At 38.8% G+C, this 13,509-nt stretch overlaps 1 protein-coding gene and 1 long non-coding RNA gene across 7 annotated transcripts in view; one reads left to right on the top strand and one right to left on the bottom strand.

Annotated features, from left to right (window-relative positions):
• Positions 1-13,509, top strand: part of IL7 (interleukin 7) — a 59,406-nt gene that overhangs the window by 22,964 nt on the left and 22,933 nt on the right. The gene's annotated exons all lie outside the window — the stretch shown is intronic.
• LOC109387836 (uncharacterized) overlaps positions 1-13,509 on the bottom strand; it is an 86,657-nt gene that overhangs the window by 58,627 nt on the left and 14,521 nt on the right. For 2 of the 4 annotated variants that reach the window (XR_002125111.1, XR_002125108.1), the window contains exons 2-3: positions 13,149-13,286; positions 5,555-5,649 (exon numbers count right to left, since the gene is read on the bottom strand). This is a non-coding gene — a long non-coding RNA (uncharacterized LOC109387836). Of the gene's footprint in view, positions 1-5,242; positions 5,437-5,554; positions 5,650-13,148; positions 13,287-13,509 lie in introns of those variants that run through there. The other 2 variants (XR_002125110.1, XR_002125109.1) reach the window with 2 other exon arrangements.

Genomic DNA, 13,509 nt, shown 5'->3' with positions numbered 1-13,509 from the left:
AAATTTGGTCTAATTTCTTTCTTAAATGTTTGGTAGAGTTCACCAGCAAACCCATCTGGGCTGGGTGCTTTCTGTTTTGGAAGGTTATTAATTAGTGATTCGTTTCTTTAATACATGCAGGCCTAATCAGATCAAATATTTCTTCTTGCATGACTTTTAGTCACACATGATTCTTGAATCTTAAAGTATGTGTAGGTGTTACCAAAAGGAGCAGAACAGGGTTGAAAGGCCACTCCAGGCAGAGGATGGATCACTTTGCAAAGGAATGTAAATAGGAAACCAACTGGCCTGGTGTGGTGGGATCGTAGGATGCAAGATGAGAACCCAAACCTCAGAGGAAGCCTGGACCCCTGCGTGCTATGCCCACCATACAGAGGCATTTGGACTTTTCCCTAAGCATCAGGAAATCACTGAGGAGTTTGCAGGGGGAAAAAAAAAAGACTCAATGTAAGAGCCATAAAGAATAGAAATCTTTGTCCTTTGTGTTCATTGCTATACCCTGGCAGACTAGCACTCTCAATCGATGTTTGATGAATGAATGAAAAATGAAATAATAACACCATAAGATTTTTATCTTATAGTGGTGTTGTTTTTTCTGTCAACCATGTAGATAATGTTGAGATAGAAAGCAAGCAGACAGTGGGAAACAACTTCAGTAATTTAGGTGAAAATTGTTGATGGGTGTGGACCAAGGCAGTGATTCATAACTTTAGGGTATTTCAGAATGAACTGAAAGGCTTGTTCAGACACACACTGTAGAGCCACACCCTCAGAGATTCCTATTTTTGAGGAATTTCGGTGATCTGGGAGGCCCACTAAATAATGTCATGTATGTCCCTCCCTCATTTGGAAAGAATTCATAAACTTAAAGGAAAATTAGAATAGTACCCTGAGGTTAGTCTGACACCTAAATTTTGTGGCATTAGGTCTGCAAAGCCATCTGCTCCACTCTGTGGGTATTAGCTGATATGGGTTTACTTGCTTGTTTGTTTTTCACTGTTTAGCTCAACCACAGTAACAAAATAGAAATAACGTAGATGAAAAAACGGAACCATAAATTCAATTAGCAATGATTTTAAAGTTACATATTTTATTTTAGAATCTATGATTGAACATCCATTTTCAGGATAAATAAAGCAATCTTCTGCAGCATGGAAAAACATATTTTCACTGACACCTTGATTAGATTGCTTTTCAGTGAACCAGCATTGCAGTGGAGTGTAGGGGCGGTGAGTGAAGAATCAGGCCTAATTTGCTATTAGCTTTGTTCTTAGCAAGCGCTGTGATCTTAGATACCTCCTTTAACCTCTTAGGGACTCTCCAATTCCCTATAAAATGTGCAAATTGAGTTATCCCCGAGGTCTCTCTAAGTGCTCAAATTTTTTGAGACATGGAAAAAAAATCACATTTTCTTTTCTCATTTTCTCCCCTTCATCCCTTCCTTTATTGCTGACCTGTCTTGATAATTTTCTTTTCATAAATATTTATCAATCCCACACTATGTGCAATGCTCTGTGTCAAATTCTTCTAAATAACAATAACAACAACAATAATAATAATAAATAGGAGAAAGAGAAAAGAAGAAGAAGAAGTCGTCTCCAATGGACATATAATCAAGGACTGAAGTGAAATTTATTTAGAAATACTTATCAAGCAACAAATGAGCCACATTCGGAGAAGAAAAGACTATCCTTTACCACATTGAGTAATCCTTGATCCCTTTGACTGTAGATGAATGGTATGGGTTTACTTCTGGGCTCTTCAATTCTATTCCATTCATATACTCGTATCATATTTATCCTGTGCCAGTACCACACTTTATTTATTACTGTTTCTGTGGAGTAAGCTTTGAAATCGGGAAGTGTGAGTCTTATTTGTTCTCTTTCAAGATTGTTTTGGCTTTTTTTAGGTCCCTTGCAATTCCATATGGATTTTAGAATCACTGGTCAGTTTCTAGGAAGAAGCCAGTTGGGATTCTGAAAGGGATTTTGTTAAACCTGTAGATGAATTTGGGGGTTGGGGGGAGCTCTTTTTAACGATGCATAACCATGCCTCTGATCCATGAACATGGGATGTTTTTCCGTTTATTTAGATATCCTGTAATTTCTTTCAGTAATGTTTTGTAGTTTTCAGACTGTAAGCTTTGAACTTCTTTTGTTAAATTTATTTCTAAGTATTTTACGTGTCTTGGATGCTACTGTAAATGGGGGTGTTTTATTTTATTTTAAAATTGTCTGTGATTCTTAACTCTGTACTCCTTGTATGCTTACCGAAGTTTGTATCTTATTTCCCTATACTAGTCTGTAAGTATCTTAAGGACAGTTTATGTTTGATGCATCTTTGTATCCCACAGAATGCTCAGCACAATAGTTGTTTTCCATATAAATAATAATATGAATTGCAATAATATATGATAAATAATATATGAGTTATAAGTCAATACCATAAGTTAACAAGAACCCAGAACTTGTTTCAAATAGGCTAGGAAGTCTTTTTCTTGAACATCTGTTTCTTTCTAAAATTGTTATGAATAAAATGTCAGGGACTTTTCTGATATCCAATAGGAACAAATTTTGGATGTTATACATTATTTTATCCATAACAATTAATTTGCCTGAACATGACTTATGTGATTGAATTATGTAATTCTTAGTCACCATAATAGAGTCTGGTTAAAATTATAAAGCCTGCTATAGAAGGCCAAATATTTCCTAGAATGACTAAGTCTAATAAGTGTACATGAAGGGCTGTCATTTATTATAAGTTATAAAATTTAATATCTAAAAGTATAATAGGTGATAATTGACTTTTACAATTTCTAATATCTTTAACTCTATTCTAGGGGTCCTCACAGATTCAACTTCTGTCTTTGAATAGATAGCTCCCAGGTACTCTCTGGTGTGCTTCCATGAGCTTCAGAGCCATTTAACTCAAATATCAGTTATAAAACCTCTACCCAGACATACTGGGGCACATTATGCACAACAGAGAGCTAGTTACCGTCACTTTCAGCCTGTTCCTGCTTTCCCATTCTCTGTCTTCGGTAACAGCATTTGCATTTGTCCATTCAGTCCTGAAAGCCTGGAGTTATCCTTGACACCCTTGCTTCTTCATATCATTCTTCACCAAATCCTATAAACTAGTATCTCTCCTTAACACTTGTATACGTCATTCACTCTGTAGACGTCCACTGCTATATTCTCGGCTCAGGTAGTCACCAAATACCACCAGGACCACTTCCAGAGCCTTAAGTCGGCTCCTGGTTGATCGCATTACCTCAAGTGTACATCAGTCCTCTTTATTGACACTGAGTTATTGTTCCAAAATTCAAATCTGATATTCTCTCTCTTCATTTAAAAAACCTTTTAATACTTTAAAGTGTCTTTATTTTAAGATTAAGAACAAGTTAATGATATACCCTGTTACCACTCACCCCTACTCAACATCATTTGAGTAGTCCTAGTTAATCCAATAATACAAGAAAATGAAATAAAATATATACAGATGAAATAAAACATTTTTTGTTTACAGATGACATCACCTTCTTTATGCAAAATTTTAAAAAAATCAACAAAATGACTCCTGGACCTAATAAGCAGTCATAGCAAGGTTGTAAGATACAAGATACAAAAGACAATTGCTTTTCTATATACCAGTAATGAGCAATCAGCATTTGAACTTAAAAACACATCATTTACATTAGCATCAAAAAAGGAAATGCACAGGTATAAATATAACAATATATATATAATATCTAAATGAGAAAATCTATGAAACCCTGATGAAAGAAATCAATGAAGAACTAAATAGATGGAGAGATAGTCCACGTTCACGGAAGACTCAATATTGTTAAGACATCAATTATTTCCAAGTAGATCAATGCAATTCCAGTCAAAATCCAGCAAGTCATTTTGTGGCTGTCAGCAGCCTGGTTCTAAAGTTTATGTGGATATTAAAAGACCCACAATAGCCAACACAATATTGAAAAGGGAAGTGAGGACTACTGATACTGTCCAAACTCCAGGCGTATTCTAAAGCAAGAGTAATCAAAACAGTGTGCTATTGGTGAAAGAACAGACAAATCACTAGGCGAGCTCAAAATGGACCAACACTAATATAGTCAACTGTTCTTTGAGATAAAGGATCAAAACCAATTCAATGGAGAAAGATACAGTCTTCTCAACAAATAGTGTTGGAACACACCAAAAAAAAACCTTATACTTTTCATAGAAATGGACTCAAATTGGATCATAGACCTAAATGTAAAACAAAAAACTGTAAAACTCATAGAAAATGACATAGTAAAAAAAATCCAGACCACCTTGGATTTAGTGATAACTTTTTAGATACAACATCCAGTAGTACAATCCATGAGAGAAAAAAATGAAGTTGGACTTCATTAAAATCAAAACCCTGTTACAAGAATGAAAAAACAAGCCACAGAAGGGAAGAAAATATTTGCAAAAGGACTTGCTTTCAACATATCCGAAGAACTGTTAAAACTCAACAATAACAAAAGAAATAATCCAATTAAGAGATGGGCAAAATCCCTGAACAGACAGTCACCTTACCATTCTATTCAGAGGAATATAATCAGTGATAAAAAAAAGAAATGAGCTACCAAGCCACAAAAGGACTTGGAGGTATCTGAAATGTATATTGTGTGACAGAATCCAGCCTTAAAGGGCTACGTACTGTATGAGTCCAATTATATTGCATTCTAGAAATGGAAAAATTATGGTGACATTAAAAGATCAGTTGCTAGGGGTTGGGGAGGGATGGAGGAATGCATGGTGTACGGGGTAATTTTAGAGCAGTGGAAATAACTATGTGACACTGTAATGGTGAATACATAACATACATTTGTCAAAAGCCGTAGAACTTGACAGCACAAAGAGTGAACCCTAATGTAAACTGTGAACTTAAGTTATTAATAATGTGACAATATTAATTCATGAATTAATAAAGGTACCACTCTAATGCAAGACATTAACAGTAGGAACTATGGATGGAGTGGAGGGGATATATGTGAACTCTGTTCTTTTTCTCTAGTTTTTCTGTAAACCTAAAACTGTTTCAAAAAATAAAGTCTAGTTTAAAATGTGAAATAAAATAATCAGTTAATTAAACAATAAAATAAGATTAGCATTACTTACGTTATGACTACATAATTTTCCAAATCAAGCATCCCTTGGTATGCACAGCTAGTTGCCAGGGGGGAAATAATTTTGTTCCCACAGATACTTTCCTGGGCTGGATGAGATTAAGAACTCAAGTCCTTAGTTTTGAAATCCTGAGATATTAGATTCTTTATGAAAGACTGAATTTTGCTGGCTGATATCCGCTGATGGGGGAATTCATCGTGAGAGAAAGGAATCCTGACTGGTCACCTGGACTCAACATCAGGATCAAGATGTTTGTTGGGGAAAATTTACTCTAGAAAAGAGTGTAAGGGTGGGTATAACTTTCAGATCCAAGAACCCTGCCCTTGCATCTCTCTTCGCAGATAATTTGGGGCATGTAAGTATGAATTAAATAATTATAATTTTGGTACCTGAGGCCTGTGCATGGTTGGAGCTGGTACGAGCATCTGGACCAACAAGAACATCAGACTACCTTGTGCAGGTTTTCTGTATTGATACCCTGTAGCTGGGACAGAAATCAAAAACAGAAAGAAAAAGCATGAGCCAGAAGCTGTGGATGGATCAGAGAGCCCTGTTTTCTCTACAGGGTAAATGGAAGTCAACATTGTCTGTTTGCACTGAATCAACTCTCTCTATTCTCAGACAATTCAGAAGATGGAAAGGAGAGATTTCTGTGAATCAAGCAAGTGAGGATAGAACGTGTTAAATCGGTAAAAATGGGGAAGATATGACATTACGAGTCCCTCAGTTGGCTGAGGCACGCCATGCCTGTTTAGATGGCAAACTGCTGTGATCACATTACAACAAAGAAATGACATAACAGATTCTGACCTTCCTAATGGACTTTAACATACCCTTTTAGGTGATCACACAAGAGTCTAAAGGTACATGGATCACTGTGATTCATGATTTCAAATGTACTGCTGGGGTAAGATGACAGATGGAAGCACATTAAAATGAACTAAAAATGGGTACCTAAAACCTTGCAAAAGGATAAAACAGAAGATCAAACTAAGGAAAAGGCACTTCTTGATGCAAAAAATCATTGAAAACCGGCAGCCTGAGCAGGAGAAAAACCTCTCAAGAACCCACATGACTAACAGCATCTCCTAAAACAACACCCCTCCACAAATAATAATAATATAGGTGGTTAGTGGGCTGAATTGTGGCACCCCAAACGATAGGTGTGCCTGGAACCTATGAATGTGCCTTATTTGGAAAAAGGGTCTTTGCAGATGTCATTAAGAATCTTCAGATGAGAACCTCCTGGATTAGGTGGGCCCTGAATCCAACAAGTGTCCCCAGAGGTGACGCGGAGGAGAAGAGACGCAGAGAAAAAGGCTATTGTGAGGACCAGCCATTGTGATGCAGCTACGAGCTCAGGAACGCCAAAGGGGGCGGGGCCGGCAGCCTCCCAAAGCCACGCGAGAGGCACGGGGCCTGCCAACACCTTGACTTCAGACTTGGCCTCCAGAGCGGTGAGAGAACAGTATTTACTTGGCTTTTTTTTTTTTTTTCAGTAAGCCTTTATCTTTGTTCTACCTGTGAACACTCCACCTCAGCTCAATACAATATTTAAATATAGTCAGTTTCGTGCTTGGCCCACCATATTCTCTTGTTAATACAACCCTATGGGTCCTATAGCTGAAAGTGATATATAGTGTTCAGGCCAACAGCATGGTAGTTAGAAGGCAGAGTATATAAGCGCTGGTGATTACGAATTTATATCTGGCACTTTGTTAATTGCTAATTGCCACAATTGTTAGATAGCATATACCATTACCATATATTAACCTTAAGACTGATGAGTGATTAAAATCTCTTAAAATGATCAATGTGCATACGTTGGCTGGTTTGTAATCAGTTTTTCCAGATCTCTGTAGATTCTCAACTTCTGTTCCTTAATGGTTCAGTTAAACATGTAAAGCATCTGCCGATTAGAATCTGCCAATTCAGAGATTAATATTCGTCTCTTCTCTTCTCTTCTCTTCTCTTCTCTTCTCTTCTCTTCTCTTCTCTTCTCTTCTTTTCTCTTCTCTTCCCTCCCTGTCTATGAACTCTAGTGACTGAAGGGAGAATTACAATTTTAATAGGTCTCTGATGAATGAGTGACTGTTAAGGAGGCAACAATGAAAAGATACAGAGGACCGCAGTCGGGCACGGAGTCGAGGGTTTCCAATGCACTTTTGCATGCATTTATGAAATGCCTGTTAGTGGTTATCTGCAGGCTGTTAGATATTGAACACGAGTATACAAAAGGCCAGTCTACCAGACTGGGTCCCAGTCCTGTGAAGGTCACAGTTTGAAGGACAGATAGACTCTTAAATAAAGATTTTCAACACAATGGGATAGTGCTGATATTATAGTGAAAAATGTTTAAATAAAGCAATCAATTTAGTATGGGAGTTTGGGAGCTGCATTTAAAAGTCAACGACCACTGTGCTTTGAGCTTAGGTGGAGATTTGAGTGTAGTTAAGCTGTGATCAGATCTTGGAACATCTTAGCTGCCAAACTTAGGAATGTGAATTTGATTTTCTAGGAATAGGTAATGGAAGACATTGAAGGTTTTGTTTGTTTGTTTGTTTTGTTTTTATTTTTTATTTTTATTTTTTTTTTTAAGATTTTTATTGGGGAATTGGGGGATGGGAACAGTGCTGGGGAATTGGGGAAAGGGGAACAGACAAGTTGCTGTCGTTTTGTTCTTCAGTCTAGTTGTGGAGGACGTTGCTTCACTGGCCCAAGTTGACACCATCATTGCGCTCTTCTCTGGCGAGGCAGATCAGTCGCCGGCTTCTGGACGGCCGCTCACTGCGGCTGCTGGCCGCTCACGCTGGCTGCTGGCCACACACGGTAGCCCATGGCAACCCACTGCCACAGGGACTGCAGCCCACGCCGTCGCCGGCGACTCATGGCAGCCCAGCTCCAGGTTGAGCTGTTGTTCAGCATCTTAGCTGTGGAGGGCAGTGTCACTGGCCCTCACATGTGGGATCCGAACCGGGGCCCTCTGGCGTCCCAAGCGAGTTCTCAACCATCGCGCCACTCGGCCGGCCCTGTTTGTTTTGTTTTTAACTTCAGAGTGAGATCTGGGCTTCAGAAAGATAACTCACATGGCTCTTATCAAATAAATTGGGGGTAGGAAGCTTTCAGAAAGATGGATGATTTCAGCATTCAGAGTTTAGCTTTCAGAGTTTGCATATGGCCGTTGATGTCCTCTGAAAATCTGGGAGTGTGTGACTAGTGCCATTGTCATTCAATCAATAATGTTTTGAAAATAGGAAAATGCAATGGAAAAACTGAAGATGGGTAAAATGTAGTTCCTGCATGAGGAACAAGTAAACAAAGAGCAGCAAAAACTAGGCGAGTGGATGGAGTGTGTAAAGCAAGGTCTGCAAGAGAGAATGGGGCTGAAATGGTCCCGAGCAGCTGGAGAGAAGAGGCTTCTGTAAGTGGGGGCAGTGAGGGGACGCTGCAGCCCCAGCAGGATTACGAAGTCTGTCCTCCTGAAGAAGACAGGCCGCTCCAGAATTCCCGTTTCTACAGGCGCCTGTTATTAATGACGTGGTTTCCTCATACCTGTCCAGGCTTCTGTTAAGTCAGTGCATTTGTCCTGGAGGACAGTGGTGTTTATAATACTCCCATCTCTTAATACCTATTTTGTGAGAATTACTATATATTGGTAATTTTTACATTAGTTTTGAACCCAGATATCGTAAGTTTAACAGAATTTGGCTTCTTTACCATGTGTATATAAAGGTCGATCTCAGCCAGGAAACCAATCAAGACGTTGCTGACCTCATACATCACATGATGATAATTTGTGTGCTTCCGTTGTTTTCAGTGAATGGTGATTATCTGTGTAGGGTATTAATTCAATGACCATCACTGGTGTTGCGGATGATGAGCTTAGAAACGTAGTTTACAGACATAAAAGTTTCTGTACACTATGAAGACCACAGACACTTTTTTTTTTTTTTTTTTTAGCTGAGCCATCCTGCCACCTGTTGGCAGCTCAGCTCGGGCCGGGACTCGAACCGCTGTTGCTCAGAGCTCACACTCTTGAGTGAGCTCTTAACCAACTGAGCCACTGGCCGGCCTCACAGATATGTTTTAATTTGACCATAATTTATAATGAACGTATTTGTCATGACCCAATGGACCCTGGGAATATTGCTCGCTATGTGACATTGGATAAATTACTTAATCTTTTAATGCTTTAGTTTCCTTATTTCTAAAATGGGGATAAAATGAGAACCCACACTTCATGAGGTTCTTATAAGGTATAATGAATTAATATATGTAAAGCTCATGAAACAATACCTGGGACTTAGTAAACATTCAAAAAGTAATGGCTCTTCTAATATTTTTCATGTTAGAAATAATATGTCTCCAACAATACCTTCTAAGCTTCCTATTCCACATCCTTAAAAACAGCAGCAAACAAAAACCTGTACTATTTTTGAATGGCTATACATTGCTTGATTTATGAGAGTAAAATTCTATTTAAATTTGAATGCATGCAAGATGATTTTACGTTTATAGAACTTAGAAGCATATCCTCAGTAACTGTGGTTTTCCAATTTTTATCTTTCCATAAAATGTTTAAAAAATAAATCCTACGCCAAACTCCTATGAGGCCCCAAGCCTTGACTATTGTGCATCCTCTTATGCCCGTTTCTAACTGGCCCTTGAGAAAACCACCACTCAGGTTCAATGTTCTCATTTCCCCGCTGCGGAAATTCCAGGAGGAGCTGCATCGTGTCAGCAGAGCCACAGGATGACGCAGGTCTGGGAATGAAAACGTTGGGGTCAGAGTCCCAGCTTTGCCACTTTAACCTGAGACTTTGGACAAATCAATTAGCTGCTGGAGGCCCTTAAAAAATTCAGTGTTCATAACATTAGAATGAGGACTTGCATAATCTCTAGGCTCATTCCTGCTGAATAATTATTGAATGCCCTTAGCAGAAATATTAGGATGCAGACATCCACCCTTCTGTTTCAATGTTCTCGCCATTGCACAGATGTAGGATTATAGTCTATTTACAATAAACAGGTGATAACCTAGACGGAACTTTTCTATAAACCTCGTAACAACATTCCTACACACCCAGAGTGAGGCAGGCACCACTCCTTCACCTGTGGCACTATGCCAACTACAGCTATGCTGTCTGCTGTCAACAGTTCTTCAGTGTCTATATTTAACGTGAACATTGATATTTGAGGAAATCTGCCAATTGCTGAATCATATATTTCTAAAACACTGCTTCCTACCCCCAAGCATATATAATCATACCTTGATTAACACAAATGAATTAAAAAAACCCAAGGAGTGTATCTAGGGTGTATTGGTAAAGCTGGAAAGGCCCCCCATGGATAGGAAATATGTATTCACCTCCAGAAAAAGGCCTCCAAAGCATATGGAACTTTGCACAGGATAGAGAATGGGTTTAACAATTAAAATTTATTCATTATCCTTTTTGTGGCATCCTCTTTTGTTCTATAGTCACAACACTATACATGTTGCTAATGCTTTTTGCTGATTAATTTTTCTTAAATTGAGACTTATCAAAGAAATTCTATAGTGGCATTTTCACAAGTGGAAACACAAGTTTTCTAACTCTTCAGCATAAAAAGCATTTTAGGGGCACTTACATGATATTATTTTGAAACAGCATATTAAATAATATAGTCATTTTCAGTGTTATTTTTAGACTGTTCTTTACTTTATACCTGGAGTGTTCTCTGCAGTGGATGACCATCAATTTTAATTATTGAAGTCTTTAACTTGCTATTTCTGCTATTGTTTATGTACTGTGGACACACACACTATAAACCATGTTATTTTATGAGTGTAAGTTAAATGAGAAGCTAAGTGACCATAAATCTCATTAGAACTGCTCTACTTGGGTTACTCTTGGTCATAGGAAGGACTGGGGAATTAACATCATCACATTTTGGTCACCTCAGAGCTTTGATTAATTTATTATAGTAGTGATTTAATAGTACTATATAGTCACCTTAGATTTCTAGCATAAAAGTTAGTAGGAAATATGTTTTGGCTATTAAATTGCTGTATTAAGTATCTCCTGTTTCTTGAATATCAGAGCATTTTATGTGTGTGTGTGTGTGTGTGTGTGTGTGTGTGTGTGTGTGTTATAAAAAAGAATAAGTGCTAACGCCAAAAATCTTTAGCTACTCTTCCCCCACCACCTTGCTAACTTACAAAGTTGGGCTGGAGATGACGGAAAGACAAGGAAAACAGGGTTTGATAAGGATATGCTGCTGTTAGTCTTTGCAAAGAGGTGATATCTTCTCAAAACCTGTCCGTTGAGGATGAATTCTCAGAAATTGAGAAAGCCAAACTGTTAGACAGGGCAAGCACAGTCGCATGCACAAATATGTGCTTGAGTTTGGTATGTGCTTTCTTTCTCCTAGCTTTTCGGTAGAAGATTGAGAACACGATTATGAGTTTGTAGTTGATTCATGTATCAGGTGTGTCCCAGACTATTCCAAACGGAAGACTGCCGGCTCACCTAATAACATGCTCTCCAGATTGGAGTCAGCACCTTGTTTCAGCTGGGCTTGCCTCAGCCTTACATTTCCACTGAGCAGAACTCTTACAAACTCCTGGTTCGTCCCTTCTGGCTCATCTGTATGTCTCACATGATTTACATCTACCTCCTCACACTGTTTCTCAGTAATTGACATCTACCCACCACCTAATTTGATTCTCCAGGCAAAGGAGATAAGCATCACAGTCAGTAAAACAGTATGAACACTTCCCGGAGGTGTGCTAATCGTCATAGGCAAAGTTGAAATCATGCCCAACAATCCAACTTGCGTTGTTTACTGCACTTGGGGCTAATCCCTTATCTGGGCATTTGGGAGGCGTGATCGGCCTCCGTCTGCCTCTCTAGCCTAACTGCCACTCTACTTTGCCCTTGACCCTCCTTGCAGCACAGCCACATGAGACTACTTACTGTTTTACAGATGAGCACCACACTTTCGTACCGCCGTGCTTTTGCTCTGTGCTCTTTCATTTTGGAATTTCCTTTTTCCCCTGTCTTTTCCCCAAATATTCACTTGCTCAAATTTAAGTCCCCTTTGAGATCGAGCTCAGGTTATACTTCATTCATAAGATCAGTCAAAAGTAACCTTTATAGTATTTTATCTTGACTACTATCAAGGCAGTTATCAGTCTATTTTTGCATAAAATATGAATATGTACATTCAATAAATTTTTTAAGTAGACACATCAATAAGCCAACAAAAAGGATTGTAAGCTATGTCAAGTGGACAGGGTTCAGCATTTAGAAATTATACATATATATATATATAGATAGATAGATAGATAGATTTTTTTTTGAGGGAGGTTTTTTTGCCTAGAACTTATACTCTCAACTCTTTTATTAAACTTTGTTGACTGAAAGTTTTCAATCAAGTTCACACTCCTTAGATGGCCGACTTGGTATAGTAGAAAAAGCATGGGCTTTGTAACTGGGCAAACCTGTTTGTATGCTAGCTCTGTCGATCATTAATTTTCCCATTTAGTCTATTTGTGAATATGCTTTGGGATTATAGGGTGTCATGATAGTGGTGATGGTTGTTGTGTTAGGTGCTCTTTGCACCGTCATTCTAGGAAGAGGACATTTCTGGAAATGTGACAGATTTTTTTTTTTTTTAAACAGGAGGAGGAAAAACTCTCTCCTCTCTTTGGGGCCAGAAATACATGGCTGTAAAAATCTCAGGAAAGGACTAGAGCTGTTTCAATGCTAAAGGTGAACTCCCCCTGCCCATCTGGAGGCAGGGCAGGCGCAAGCCACAGATGTTCATTGGTAAAAGTAGCTGTGTCAGAAGAGGGGCGGTTTTAGAGCAGCCAGAATCCAGGGTGTCAGTTATGAAACCCTTCAGGCTGGAGAAGGTTTATCAGCGAGCATGCTTTCAAGACAAATATTGGAAAACTGAACATAAGAGAACTGACACACTAAACAGCGCTTGCTGGCTTACCTCAGTGAGAAGTCCGGCAGTTGAGTGCCTCCAATTCTCTTTCTTTACAATTCTCCTCACCCTGCATTTCTCCACGTGTCATTTGGCTTCATGCTGTGGCTTTCCAGTAGCAACCAGAGTTTCTTGCTTCTGTCAGATCTAGGAGAATGATCATTGTCTTGTCTATAAGTAAGGAATCAAGTTCCAGGCCAAGCTCTGACTGGATCGCCTAGGAAGCAATCCTTATGGCAGTAGAACACCAAGGCCCTGATTGCTTTAGACTTCGGCTGTTTGACAAATTGCTCTGGCAGGGGAGATGGGATCACCGTCACCGACTTAGTGTCTAAGCATTAGACAATCAAAGTCCAACCGGGAGGTGAGA

The sequence above is a fragment of the Hipposideros armiger genome, unplaced genomic scaffold (assembly GCF_001890085.2).
Source record: "Hipposideros armiger isolate ML-2016 unplaced genomic scaffold, ASM189008v1 scaffold_170, whole genome shotgun sequence".
Taxonomy (NCBI): domain Eukaryota; kingdom Metazoa; phylum Chordata; class Mammalia; order Chiroptera; family Hipposideridae; genus Hipposideros; species Hipposideros armiger.
Note: the sequence above shows the minus strand (reverse complement) of the source record. Positions and strands in the feature narration are given on the sequence as shown.